This window comes from Cibotium barometz, chromosome 38, assembly GCF_041138505.1.
Source record: "Cibotium barometz isolate CiBa-2024 chromosome 38, ASM4113850v1, whole genome shotgun sequence".
Lineage (NCBI taxonomy): Eukaryota > Viridiplantae > Streptophyta > Polypodiopsida > Cyatheales > Cibotiaceae > Cibotium > Cibotium barometz.
This window is the reverse complement of record NC_141083.1, coordinates 32,391,291-32,406,425: the sequence shown is the minus strand read 5'-3', so window position 1 is coordinate 32,406,425 and position 15,135 is coordinate 32,391,291. Positions and strand designations below refer to the sequence as shown.

At 43.4% G+C, this 15,135-nt stretch overlaps 1 pseudogene across 1 annotated transcript; it reads right to left on the bottom strand.

The window, feature by feature from the left end:
* Window positions 1–11,911: 11,911 nt before the first annotated feature.
* Window positions 11,912–14,702, bottom strand: LOC147616614 (putative pentatricopeptide repeat-containing protein At3g15130; annotated as a pseudogene). The gene is made up of 2 exons (XR_015262518.1): window positions 14,545–14,702; window positions 11,912–14,468 (listed from the first exon to the last, which is right to left on the bottom strand). The product of XR_015262518.1 is annotated as a putative pentatricopeptide repeat-containing protein At3g15130 (transcript).
* Between the last annotated feature and the right edge of the window lie 433 nt (window positions 14,703–15,135).

Below are 15,135 nucleotides of genomic sequence, written 5' to 3'. Positions count from 1 at the left end.
TCTATTGGACCTACAAAATATATTCCCCACTTTTCAAAAGGACTCATGGGGCTAATATGGGCGTTAATGGATTTGCAAATTTCTTTGTTGGTTTTCCAACTCGTTGACATATCAATCTTTACATAAGGTCGGCCCACCAATATCCTACAAGGAGAACTTTACGTGATGTTGTCTCACTTGCAAAATGTTCTCCACATGGCTCATCATGTAAAGCTTTTAAAATGATGGGAACTTCATCTACTCTTAGGCATCGTCGATAAATTCCTTCCCTCCAATGTAAAGTATCTCTTTTTTTATGATATATATATATTATTGGTCTCAAAAAAAACAAGTGAAGCAGCACCACAACCACAGACTAGGAGTCTCTTCCATTCGGGAGCTCTCGTCGACAGTGAAGATGGCATAGTATCCTCACATCGATTTTCCCCCTCTTAAGAGCCTTGTAAATCCACCCGTATAAATTTCATGTCTAGCCAATTATATGCCTATGGCATCACCTTTGTAAATAGCATTTCACTCCTTCTCTATAGGTTCTTCCTCACTACCCTTAGCTCGATCATGAGGGCTTTGGGTGGGGGAACTTATACTCATCCTAAAAGTCCACTTCCATGGCCCCCTTCATAACTTCCCCAAACCATGGTTAGGAGTTCAACCCAATCCTTAACCCATGGCTTCATGGAGCTATAAATCTCCCCCCCTTCTTTCCCTCTCAAAGAGACCCCATATCCCATAATCTCAACAAAGTAACCACACCCCCCTTTCCCCCCCATAAGCACACCCAAAAGTAGTCTTCAAGCACCAAATCCCACTCCCAGTACCACCCCCATCTCACCCCAAATCACATCCCTCTTACATACCACCAATACAATCCCTAGCACACCCAAGTATCCGCTACTCTTTTGAACTTTGCACCTCATGGAGCATCCATCAATTATGGATTCATCAAATGGTTCGATAGGATGTGAATAATAATACCATGAAAGTCTTGCATCTAGCACCAATGTTTTTTATTATTCCATGCACTCTTATCCTCACTCTCTCCCATCCTCTTCCCCCTATGATAACTTTTATACATGAGGAATCCTTTTAAATAAGATCAATTCTTTCCTCTTCATGACTCTCATATGTTCTTAGCATTTTTTTTCCTTTGTTGGGAGAGTTTTAGGTTATGTATTAGAGTTGATGTCATTTGGGGTTAGGTCCCATCTTATTGCTCATTTGTTCTCGTTGTGAATAATCGCATCCTTGTGTAGGTGTCCTAGCCCACCTTCATTTGGCTAGGTGGTGCCCCCTTTGAAGCCCTTCCCTAGTAGCCCTTAGTGAGTCAGAAGGTGGCTGGGTGCAGAGGCCATCCCATCCATTTTTCCCCCTCAATCATGTGATAAGACTATTCTTAGCATGATCTCAAATTCTTGATACGGTATCAAGGCAATATGCCTAGATTGATGTCTGATTATTTTAGAGTATTTGTTTATTATAGATTGTGCATAGAGAAGAAAAATGGCACACTCAAAGGAGGCAACATCAAATCGAAGATTGTTGCATGGATGAAAAGAATGTTGCAAAGAAAGTCATCAAGTTCAAGAAGTTGCTATTGAAAATAACATTATTGGTATGATTGTAATTTGTGATTATTTTGGTTTTGCAAATATTTATTTTTTGTTGCCCATGCTGATGGGACACATAAGTGCTTACAAAGAAGAGAGTATTGTTGCAAGAAAAGTTGTTAGTTTGGGTGCTCAAGAAGGTTGAACATGTGTGGTGTTTTCTTCCATGAGGAAGCACATGGTGTTGCATGATAGGGTGCACAAGGGAAAGCTTGGATAGCAAGCTTGTATGAGAGATATAGTCTCTCCAACTAGCAAGAAGAAGCCAAAGAATGGATGGCTAGTGGTCTTGGATTAGGCCAAAAGTGAATCTCTAAAGCCTCAAGAGAAGAGGTGAGAAAGCTTTGGCAAGCTCAATGATGGAGCTTTTAAGGGAGTGCAATCTGGAGCCTACAAGTGAATATTGAGCCAAAGGTATGTATGCATGTTTTGCATTTGGAAACAATGTTAGTTTGAATGGGGTGTAGGTTATGGTTAGAAGGAGGATACAACAATAGAGTAATAAATTCTCAAGCAAGAAGATCAAGCAATGAGCAGAGTCAAATGTGCAAAGAAGAGAGTGGGTAGTAAGCAGGCTATTACAAGAAGAGTGCAACTCACAAAAAAGCAAAGTGAAGGTGATTCGGAGTTGGCCGAAGAGGCAAAGCATAAACAAACTCGACAGAGCACACGGTGGCACAGAGAAAGTTGCAGTGGAAAGATCTCCAAGTGAGGCCATAGCCAGGGCCCAGCAAGTAGCACAAGGCATGGCGCCATCTACAAGAGTGCAAAACCAAGAGAACTAAGGGTGGCCATCAAGCAAGCCCAAGCTCACAGCCGCCCACAAAACAAATAGTGGGCATTGTTTGCTTGGGAATGTTGCTATTGGCGGGATCAGAGCAAGAACACAGGTTGTGGAGAGAGAGACTTAGCAAGAACCAGTAGGTTGTGGAGAGATGAGACTTAGGAAGAGCCAGCACCTTGGTTGCTCAGAGAAGAGGAGGCGCACATCCCTTATGAGAAGTATCTAATAGATGAGGAGAGCAAATCAGTCCCAGCAGCGTAGTGTGGAGAACTTGAGATGGATCATGGGGACAGATCTTTGGATGATAGACATAGAGAGATTGATGAAGAGAAGAGGAGAGCATGTTCAAAGAGAGACGACTAGTCAGCAGCATCTCAAAAGCATTAAAGATAAAGCTATTATCTTTGAACGGTTGGGTCTCATTTGCGAGGACTCGGTTCAATGCCATCGAGTTGCGCTTAACGGGGGTACTGTATTGTGAGCTGATATATATATATATATATATATTCTTACAAACACAAAAAGCCCTTCTGAAGACCCATGTAAACTTTCTTCACATGTAGTTTATCAAAAAGCATGTGGTGGTCACATTAATATAAAGATGCCTAAGTGGAGGGAGATATTCTCTTAGTGGTCATCACCAAGAACCACAATGCTTGTTCATTTGGGATGTTTAATGTTGTATATTTTTATCTCTCCTCAATCTTGAAAGATGGGGAAACATCGACTTGGAGGAAAAGTCGTGGATGTTGATCTTTGTGACCATGCGCTACCCTCGCATTATGCATAAAAAGGTCTCTCACCCTAGTTTATGAGGGTCCTCTGCCCGAGCCTGGGGAGCTCAAAAGGAATGTCATTTAGTGTGTGTGAGTATGTGAAAGCGATGGGTGTTGCATGTGTTGGGTTCCCTGCCAAATACGTTAGGTGTTCAAAAATCGTTGGATGGGTGCTCTACACGAGCTAAGTTTGTGCTCGAAAGCAATTGAGTGTCTAGGTGGCTAGATAAATGCACACACACATGTGAAACTAGGAGTTGGTCTAGTTTCGGTAAACACTCCATTTTAGCATTGAGGGGTAGTGTTTAATATGAACCTAGGAATGTGATACTTGCACATGATATTTTTGAAAGATGGGGGATCAATGCTATTGGTTCATTGCCAATTACTACAAGGAGAAAATGCTATATCCTTATAGCCATCGATTATTTGTCTCCTTGGGCTAGGGCAAAAGGCAGTAAAACAAGCGAATGCCAAATAGGTAGCTAAATTTGTGTATGAAGGTGTGTTGCCGCTTTGGTGCACTGCTTTGGTGTACCATTAGAATTGTTGTCTGATAGGGGATTAGGTTTTCAAAGTGAGCTCATGGACCTATTGTGTGAGAAGCTAATTATTAAACATCGGTACGCTACTCCTAATTATTCTCAGTGTAATGGCTTGAAGTGAGCTCATGGACCTATTGTGTGACAGGGGATCAGGTTTTTGAAGTGAGCTCATGTACCTATTGTGTGAGAGGCTAAATATTAAACATCGGTATGCTACTCCTAATTATCCTCAGTGTAATGGCCTGAATGAGTAGTTTATGAGACCACGAGGTGCTAGCTCATGCAACCTCTAGAAGAGAATAGGGAAACTCTCCACCCAACAGTTGGATATAGACCTTAACCGGCTAAACATAGCCCTGGCCGTCCACATTAGTTTGGACTCCCCTAAACCGCCCAACTCCCCCAAGCCTTACCCTTGTCTTGACATTACTCCCCCCTTTTGGAAGAGTTTTCATCCTCGAAAACAAAGGTATGATATCGGGTCTTGAGAGTACTGACGTCCTCCCAAGTTGAACCTTCTCCCGGTCTATCCTTCCACTTAACTAGACATTGTTGTCTAATTCTGTGACGGGTTCGCTTCTCTTGGAAATCTAAGATGTGCTCTAGGTCGTGCAACCAGACCGGAGGCTCAATTAAATCTACAAGAATACCTGTATCCACCACATTGGCATCTTCACCTAGTCATTTCCGCAGATGACTAACATGAAAAACTGGGTAAACCTTGGAATGTTCTAGCAAAGCTAACTTGAAGGCAACTTCACCTACACGCTTAAGTATTGTGAAAGGTCCACAATACCTAGGCAAAAACTTTGGCACTTTGCCCATCCTCAAAGTTTCGGAAATCGGGGGAACCTTGAGAAATACTTGGTCACTGATTTCAAATGTAACCACTCAATGGTCTTCGTCCGCATAATGCATGTAACAATGTTGGGCCCGTTTAACATTTTCCTTAGCGATCTTCAACATATCGTTATAATATTACAGAAAATATTTAACCTTTTGAATTGTTTCAATAGCTAACCCCATAGCTACTGGGGATCGGGGTTGAAAGCCATACATAAGCATGAAAGGACTAAAGCCAGTAAAAGCGACATGCTTCGCACTATTATAGAAAATTCTAAAATTGGTAAGTAATTATGACACGAACTCATTGTCCGTTGATGTGTCTATGCATCCGAGAACAGAAGTGGCCTAGGTAGGGGTGGATTCATTTTGTGCCATATGGCTCCATTGAAAAGATGCAAGGGGGAAGAGAGCTTGAGCTCTTGCAAGCACACACACACTCACAAAACCCTAATAGAGAACACACAAGTTGAGAGGCTGAAAATCTTCTTCTTCACTCAACACTCAACACAACATATACAAAGATAAGAGTACTCACAATATAAAAGGTACTCTACCAAATACATACACGGGTTCTCTATAGTGTGAACCCAACTAAATGAGCTGGCGCTATAACTATGCCAGTCTCTAGAATGGCTGTCACACAGCCTGTCATCCCACTGGCTACATATCACCCAAGATCTCACCAACCATGCCAGTGGTGTAAGTGTGGGGCCTATCCCCTAGGCGGGTCATCAGTGTCCACCGCCTCACTAGATGAGCTCGATATCTCAACACTCCCCCTTGAGCTCAACTCCATCTCATGTACACCAAGCGAAGCCCTGAATCTGCGGAGCTTCTCTGTACCCAATGCTTTGGTGAAGATGTCAACTACCTGATCCTCTGTGCTGACATATACAAGGTCAAGGTCTCCTGCCAAGACCTTCTCTCTGACGAAATGGTAGTGGACCTCTATATGCTTTGTGCGAGCATGAAAGACTGGGTTCCTGGCCAACTGTATACTGCTAATGTTGTCACAAAAAATGACAACTTGTCTATCAACTAATAGACCCAAATCTCCAAGTAGCTTTCTCAACCAAGCTACCTCACATGCTACCATAATAGCTCCTCTGTACTCGGCCTCTGTACTGGATAGAGCAACCGTAGGCTACTTCTTGCTGCTCCAAGTCACAGCAGCACTCCCCAAAGAAAACATGAATCCACTGGTAGATCTTCTATCTGAGATACTACCAGCCCAATCAGCATCTGTGTACCCATGTACACATATCTCTGTCCCAGTTTCATAGAATAGTCCACAATGCAAAGTAGACTTCACATACCTCAGTATATGTCTCACTGCATCCAAATGCGGTTTTCGTGGAACCTGCATAAACTGACTCACCAACCGAACAGCATAGCTCAAATCTAGTCTGGTGATCGTCATGTAGATCAAACTTCCTACTATGCGCCTATACATAGTAGGATCCTCCAAGATCTCTCCTGAATCTGCACTCAACTTGCCATTCTGATCCAATGGCACGGAAATAGGCTTACAGCCTATCATACCATACTTGGACAACATGTCCAAGCCATACTGTCTCTACAGTAATCCAATACCATGTGGTGACCTAATCACCTCAATGCCCAAGAAATATCTAAGCTCCCCTAGATCCTTCATCTCAAAGTTCTGTCTCAGCAAGATCTTTACATCAAAGATCTCTGCATCATGGTCTCCCGTAATGATCAAGTCATCTACATAGATGACAACAAGCACAACCCCTCTATCACCATGTCTCACATACAGCGAGAAATCTGCATTGGCTACATGAAAGCCAATAGTGACAAGATATTCAGACCATGCTCTTGGTGCTTGTTTTAAGCCATACAAGGCTTTCTTCAACCTGCAAACATGCTCGGGGTGACCCACATCCTCATAACTAGGTGGCTGCAACATATACACCTCTTCTTGCAAATCCCCATGCAAGAATGCATTCTTTACATCCATCTGATGTAAAGACCATTGCTTTGACGCAGCCACTGCTATCACAACTCTCACAGTTGCCATCTTGGCAACTGGGCTGAAAGATTCCTCATAATCAATGCCATATGTCTGCGCATATCCTTTGGCTACCAACCTAGCCTTATACCTGTTTATGCTTCCATCACTGTTATGTTTTACTTTGTACACCCACTTGCATCCAATGGCTTTCTTGCCTTCAGGCAATTGCACTAAGTCCCAAGTTTCATTTCCATATAGTGCATTCATCTCTTCATCCATAGCTTTCTCCCAACACACATTTCCAACAGCCTCATCAATGCATGTGGGCTCAATAACCTGCACAACCTTTGCCATATATGCATAGTGATGTGCCACATAACCATCATAGGTAAATCTCTGCACAGGATTTTTCACTCTCCCAGATCTTCGCAGCTTTTCATTCATGGCTTCCATAGCCTTCTTTACACCAGGTGTTCTCATAGCTGGGATCCCAAGCTCCTCATCAAGGCTCATATCTGAGCCACTAGACTCTCCATCAACATGAGAATGCCCTGCAGAAATGTCAGGCATACCAAGGGGCTCAACCACTTTCTCTTTTCCTTTACGTGATGTACTAATCACATTTGCAGGACTGGTATTATGACGCAACCTACCACTCCATGGTCTATCAACAGACCCACTAGATGAGGACTCTCCTGGTCCACTCAAAGACTGTGATTGCTGACCTGCATTCTGTGCAACCACACTTCCACTCACATCAGCCCCAATAGCTTCCTTTTCAGCAGCATACCAGCTGCTCATCTCATCAAAAACAACATCTCTGCTTACCCTCAACTCACGTGTAGCAGGGTTATAACACCTGTATCCCTTTTGCTCAAGGGAATATCCAATAAACACACATTTTTTAGCTTTTGGATCCAGCTTAGTTCTCAGCTCATCTGGCACATGCACATATGCAATGCATCCAAAGACTTTCAGATGAGACAAATCTGGTTTTCTGCCAGCAGTAAACCTCTCCTCTGGAGTTACATCATGTATGGCTGCAATTGGAGTCCTGTTCATGATGTATACTGCTGTAAAAACAGCCTCAGCCCAATAGCTATGCCGCATATTCTTCTCTTCCCTCAATGCTCGCGCAATCTCAGCAATGTGCCTGTTTTTCCGCTCAGCAACTCCATTTTGCTGCGGAGTGTATCTGCAAGACTGCATGTAAACTGTCTCCGAATACCATTCTTCTTCAAAAATTCAGAGAACTCATTGGAGAAGTACTCTCCCCCTCCATCTGACCTTAGGCACTTTACATATTTTCCTGTTTGCTTTTCAACCATAACTCTGAAATTCTGAAAGTGAGTGAACACCTCACTCTTCTCCTTCATGAAGTATACCCACACTTTCCTTGTGTGGTCATCAATAAGCGTCACATAATACCTGTAGCCTCCCATAGATATGGTCTTCGTAGGACCCCATACATCTGAATGCACAACATCTAGTGCATTTCTGCTCACATATCTGTTACGTGGAAACACATGCTTTGTTTGCTTCCCAAATTGGCATGCTTCACATATTTTCTGCATACCTTCCACTTTAAATTTTGGCAGCCCTGTCATAATTCCTTTAGTCTGCATAGACTTCAATCTCTGCACATTCACATGTCCAATCCTTTTATGCCAAATGTCTGTGTCTGCAACAATTCCTGAATCATTTGCAAACATCGCAGCACTCATCTCAGGCATGTCTACATTCAACGTAAACATTCTGCCCACTCTGTTACCTTTTGCAAGCAACCTGCACTTGTCTTTAAAGTCTTCAACATAACAACCACCATCAGGGTTAAACCGAACCTGCAAACCCTGCTCAATCATCTGGCCAACTGAAACCAGATTCTTTGTTATGTTTGGAACGTGAAGTACATCTGCAAGGTACTTCACTTTGCCATCCTGCATAGACAATGGCACATCTCCAACATGGGCAATTGGATGAGCAGTGTCATCCCTTGTTTCCACAAAACCTGGTCTTTCAAGGTTTTTCATCTCCTTGAACCACTCCCCATGACTTGTCATGTGGTTCGAAGCACCTAGATCCACATACCATACATCATCTTTTTGTGCTGCTTCAACATTTTCAGACATGGCATTCACGACATGCTGCATAACAAATAACCTTTCATTGTCCTCATTATTTCTGCTTGAGGATGCATAGTTGTTTTGCTGCACTTTCCCATTTTGCATGTCAGCCTGCTTCTTATAACATTCTGCCTGCACATGTCCAGGCTTACCACAATAATAGCATTCACGTGCATCATTATACTGCCTTTGCCAATTTCCACGGCCTCTTTGACTCCCCCTGCCTCTGAATTTGCCTCTTCCACCTGCGTGTTGTTGTTGTTGTTGTTGTGAATTCTGGGACTGTTGTTGCTGCTGCTGGCTGCTGGCCATAATTCTGATTACCTGTTCGGCCACCTCCTTGACCGCGTCTACGGCCTCCTCTACCTCGTCCTCTTCCTGAACTTGTGTAGAAGGCCTGTTGCTCCGAACTGTTTTTGGTTTGTGAAGACTGTTGGTCTTCACCCAAGCTCTTCTCTTCTATAATCAGCATAGACACCAAATCTGTAAAGTTGGGAATGTTTTCCCGAGTCTGAATAGACGTCTTGAATGCCTTGTATTGTGGCCCGAGACCACGTAGACAGACTTTCAACTTATCATCATCATCTACTGACACACCAATAGATGCAAGGGATTCCACAATAGCCTTTATCTTCAATGCATAGTCATTCACAGACATGCTCTTTTTTCCACAGTATGAAGTTCATTCTTCAACTGTATCTTACGTGCCTTGGTATTTATTTCATAGAGCTTTACCAAGGTGTCCCATGCCTCCTTGGGGGACTTGGCATCCTGAATGTGCCCAATCATGGTGTCCTGTATACTAATGGAGAGCCAATACATAACTTTCCTGGCTCCTTGGTTCCAGTCTTTAAATTCTTTCACATCTGCAGCAATCGACGGATTTAAGTCCGGTATCTCTGGTGCCTCTTCATGTTCACCTCCTATGTAGTCCCAATAGCCCTTTCCCATCAGGAAATTCGTCAACCTGAACCTCCAAGCATGGAAGTTATTCTTATCAAGCTTCTCAGCCACAATCTGGGTTATCCCATCATTTGACATCTTGCCAAACACACAATTTTACCAGAAACAGCACTCTGATTTTTCTACACAAACTGTTGTATTTTCTGCACGGTATTGTAGTACTCTCAAATGTCACAACCAGTGACTTCAATGTGCATACATAAACCCAATGGCAACTGTTGACCTCTTTGTTGCAGCACCCACAGTGTCTGCACAGTCAATCTGTCTTCCTGCAGTTCTTAAAACAGAGTTCTGCAGAGAATCGATGACTTACCCGCAGTGCTTGAAATCGCCTGATTTTTGAAAAACGGAGGTCCAAACGCGCCCGAAACGCGTTTTCGGCCCCTGAAATGTTGTCCTATCATAGGATTGTCCTATCATAGGATTGTCCTATCATAGGACAGTATAGTTGCCCTATAGCTTTACTCCCGTGAAGAAAGCTCCTCAATCAGAGATCGTTTGCTGGTACCTCCCGTAGAGCTCCCGACAAGGGTGTAGTCACCAACACAAATAGGGAAGAGTAGTTGAAGCTCTTACCTTCGTACCGCTTCCTATGGTTCTCTTGCTTGCAGCTCAGCCCTTAGCACGAACCAGGCTCTGATACCATGAAAAGATGCAAGGGGGAAGAGAGCTTGAGTCCTTGCAAGCACACACACACTCACAAAACCCTAATAGAGAACACACAAGGTGAGAGGCTGAAAATCTTCTTCTTCACTCAACACTCAACACACCATATACAAAGATAAGAGTACTCACAATATGAAAGGTACCCAACCAAATACATACACGGGTTCTCTATAGTGTGAACCCAACTACATGAGCTGGCGCTATAACTATGCCAGTCTCTAGAATGGCTGTCACACAGCCTGTCATCCCACTGGCTGCATATCACCCAAGATCTCACCAACCATGCCAGTGGTGTAAGTGTGGGGCCTATCCCCCAGCCGGGTCATCAGTGTCCACCGCCTCACTAGATGAGCTCGATATCTCAACATTATAATCATACATCTCACCAACCATGCCAGTGGTGTAAGTGTGGGGCCTATCCCCCAGGCGGGTCATCAGTGTCCACCGCCTCACTAGATGAGCTCGATATCTCAACATTATAATCATACATTTATAAAGAAATGCAATTTTCCATTCGAGTACTAATACCGTTGCCAATAAGTTTCCCTTTTGAGTCTAGGACATGTAGAATGTTCGTAATATCCTAGCTAGTAAGAAAGGGACACCAAGACTACCTCTTGGGCAGTTGGACACCACACTATGTATATAAGGCAACTCCTTGGATGTGAACTTCACTTTTACCTATGCAATAGTGAAACTTGGATCTCTACCTTGGCATCTATGTTGAGCATTTTGTATATAAGTCAATTGACTTATATACTTCATAAGTCACTTGTCACTTGGGCACCTAGGATTAAGTTGTTAGCGGATGAAACCACCCTTAGTAATAGTAGGCTTAGTAGTATCTTTTCTTTTGTAAGCATCAATAAAATATGATGTTGGCTGAGCTCATTAGGTGACAGCCCAACAATTGCAACCACTTGTATCCGGACAGTTCATATGCCAGGCAATTATATTGTGTATCCGTATATAATCCACATGTAAGAGTCTTGTAAATAGTAGATGAATCAATAAGTCAGTTTTTCATCTTGAACATTGTCTTTGTTGTGTTCTTTGATCAATGCTATTAAATACTATTAATCCAGATAATTATTCAAGTGTCGACTAATCCGTCGATACTTTTGGTGATCCTACTACATCCGAATACTTGGAAATGCTCTATTTTTCTTACTTTTTTGGGCGCTAGGATGTAGTGATATGTATAGATTTGGTTTGGGTGAATAGTTTGCCACTTCTAGTAAAAGTTCAGACTCTGTATTGTTTGTTTTTTATTTGGTCTGTCCGTTGTTATCTGTTTTTGTCATGTTCAGGTTCTTTTGTTCTCTATGTTGATATGTATGCCTTGCATTATGACCATTCCACATGTTACCATCCTGTTGGCTTGTTTTTGGTGGTTTTAGCCATAATGTCGTAATGCGGAAAGTATTGCTTGGCTAAGGCCTAGAAAGCATGTGTTGAACATGGCCAATGCTTGGACTCCTTCTACCAAGCTCAAGCAAGGGGATAGCTATAGATAGCTCCCTCTTAAATGTTTTTTCTCACTCTCTCTCAATCCCTAGCTTCACACAAGCCCTAGATCTCAAGCAAGCAAGCTCTTATCTCATGCATACATGCTAATACTTAGGGTTTGGGAAGGTAATGTCCTCTTGTAGTTCTGGAGACTTCTTTGTCATGGCCTTTCCTCTTTTCTTGTGGGACTAGGCATTACAACAGTACGAAACAATACAACACAATAAAGAGAAAGCCAAAAAAATAGTTGCTGCACAGCTCACCTCTAGAGTCCTAGAAATGCTATATATCATCGAATTGCAAAAAGGCTAAAAGAGAACAAATGCTTCACTTCAGCATACTCAAGAGTTCAGTCCTCAGAAGTCTAGCAACAACATTTGGAGTGAAATAAAGAGAAGTCTAGGCAGTTGCACTACCATCACCAATATTCCTCACAAGTACACTTTCCATCCTCGAAAATGTGAATGCGGTTTGCATCTTTGACCTGAATTTTGCGCTGCTCCACTTTTGATATAAGTGATGTAGCAAAATGGCAGTCACCACAAACCCGCATGTTATTCATAACACATAGGTGTCCCTTCAGGTGTATTGATGAGGGCACATGCAATGGCCAACTTCTCACTATGCCTGCATAGCGCATCTTCCTTTGCATCATCTGAAATGTCTTGTGACACCCAATGCAAACCTGGGGAATAGCCTTCCTGCGATATTTTTTTACCAATGTCTTTTAGTTTCGTATAGATATTTTTGCCTTGGGGATGACTGTCATCCCCGACAATAAACAAATGTACATTTCCACTTGCATCAGTCCACCAACAACATCCTGGCATCTTCCATGCTCTATTTCCATTCTCATAGCTTCAACCTTGTCCGCTTCCTCTCGCATGCCAGCAGCTGCATATATATTACTCATGCAGACATATGCTGCAGCATCCTTTTCATCCAATTGTACTGCATGTTCAAAGGCCAATCTTCCAAGCTTCACATTTCCCCATTTTCGACAAGCACCCAACAGAGCAGACCAAAGAGGTAGACAATCAGAAGGTGGCATCTTCTCAATCACTCCAATTGCCTTGTCGAAGTGCCCTGCACGGCTGAAAAGATCAACCATGCAAGTGTGGTGCTCTAGAGTTGGGATGATGCAATGGACTGTGCTCATAGTCTCAAAGTACACTTGCCCCTCATTCACTAGACCTGTGTGACTGCACGCGGTAAGCAAAACAACGAACGTGACCAGATCTGGCTGTATACCTTCTTCTATCATTTTGTTGAATGAGTAAAAAACAGTTTCAACTTTTCCAAGCTGGGCATATCCTGCGATTAGTGCATTCCAGGAGACTACATCCCGAACTGGAAGCTTGTCAAATACTTCTTGTGCTTTTGCAAGTGCACCACATTTGGCATACATATCCACCAACGCATTGCTAAGCAAAATATCTTTTTCCAATAAGCCCTGCCTGACGACCTCAGCATGTACCTCTTTGCCCTTCTCAGCTGCTCCTATGCTGCCGCAGGCTTTCAAGATGCAAATAAAGGTGACTGGATTTGGGGAGAGACCCTCCTCTCGCATCCGTCCAAAGCAGTTCAGAGCCTCATCACCATACCCATGTTCGGCATATCCTGCAACTAGGGCACTCCACGACACTACATCCCGAACTGGAAGCTCGTCAAACACTTCTTGCGCTTTTGCAAGTGCACCACATTTGGCATACATATCCACCAACGCAGTGCCAAGCACAATCTCTTTTTCCAATAAGCCCTGCCTGACAACCTCAGCATGTACCTCTTTGCCCTTCTCAACTGCTCCTATGCTGCCACAGGCTTTCAACATGCAAGTAAAGGTAACTGCGTCTGGGGCGAGACCCTCCTGTTGCATCCGTCCAAAGCAGTTCAGAGCCTCATCACCATGGCCATGTTCAGCGTATCCTGCGACTAGCGCATTCCAGGAGACTACATCTCGAACTGGAAGCTCGTCAAATACTTCTTGAGCTTTTACAAGTGCACCACATTTGGCATACATATCCACCAACGCAGTGCCAAGCACAATATCTTTTTCCAATAAGCCCTGCCTGACAACCTCAGCATGTATCTCTTCGCCCTTCTCAGCTGCTCCTATGCCGCCACAGGCTTTCAAGATGCAAGTAAAGGTGACTGCGTTTGGGGAGAGGCCCTCCTCTCGCATCCGTCCAAAGCAGTTCAGAGCCTCATGACCATGCCCGTGTTGGGCATATCCTGCGATCAGGGCACTCCAGGAGACTATATCCCGAACTGGAAGCTCGTCAAAGACTTCTTGCGCTTTTGCAAGTGCACCACATTTGGCATACATATTGAGGAGGGCAGTGCCTACATAAATACTCTTTTCAAGCAACCCCCTTTTGAGAATATCAGCATGTATTCTGCTGCCTTTGCGCAGGTCCTTTTGCTTGGCACAAGCCTTTAGTAAGGCTACAAGAGCAGTATCCTCTTGAAACTCCCGGTGGTTGCTGTTGCTATCTCCTTGTCGTGCTTTGTGGTGGATTTCCTTGGCCTTCGTCATCTGCTTAGTCACACAGAACTCTCGTTGCAGTCCTCTTCTTCTGAGCTCCTCTTGGACCCAGGATGGATTGTACCACCCGTCCATCCACAGCGACTCCTTTGTCATTTTATGTTTGAAGTCTGGGGATCTTGGGCTTCTCTGTGATGCAAAACAATAACTCAGGAAAGCCAATAGGTTTTCGTGTACTCTCATGTAATTGTAAAACAGTGCTTACCTTGCTGGTTCGATTGTCCCTCCATTGGGAGGGATCCCTGAAGTACTCCTTCCATAAGAAGTCCATGTCTCTGCATGCCATAGGGAGGGAACCAAGACGAAGTCCTTTTCGATTGTTAAGTGGTGAGCTCTGCAGAGTGGAACGCCAGGAAAATGCAACAAAAACAAAACAAAACCAAAACAAAACCAAAAAAAAAACCGTACTTTTCCGAGGTCTTATTTCATCACTTTTAATTAATTTGCACGATGATGTTTAGCTACCCCTGTGTGATATGCCTCCCGCTAAACATTTTTTGATTAATTTCTATGGAATATGCCCTTTTAAAAACGACGGCCCTAAGGCTAAGGCTAAAAGGTTTATAAAATAGGTTCCCTATAATATTTTTTTTATTAATTTTTATAGAATATGCCCTTTTTAATATGAAGGGCCCCCAATGCTATGGCTAAAAGGTTTATAAGGCTAAATGGGTGTTAGGTAGGATTTTGCATGTGTGAAATTTTTGGGACACTGTGTATGCATGGGGCTGGGTGGCAATTAAGGGAGTGCATGGGGTGGCTCGGTCATGGGCGTGCTCTGCTCTTTTCTTCATGC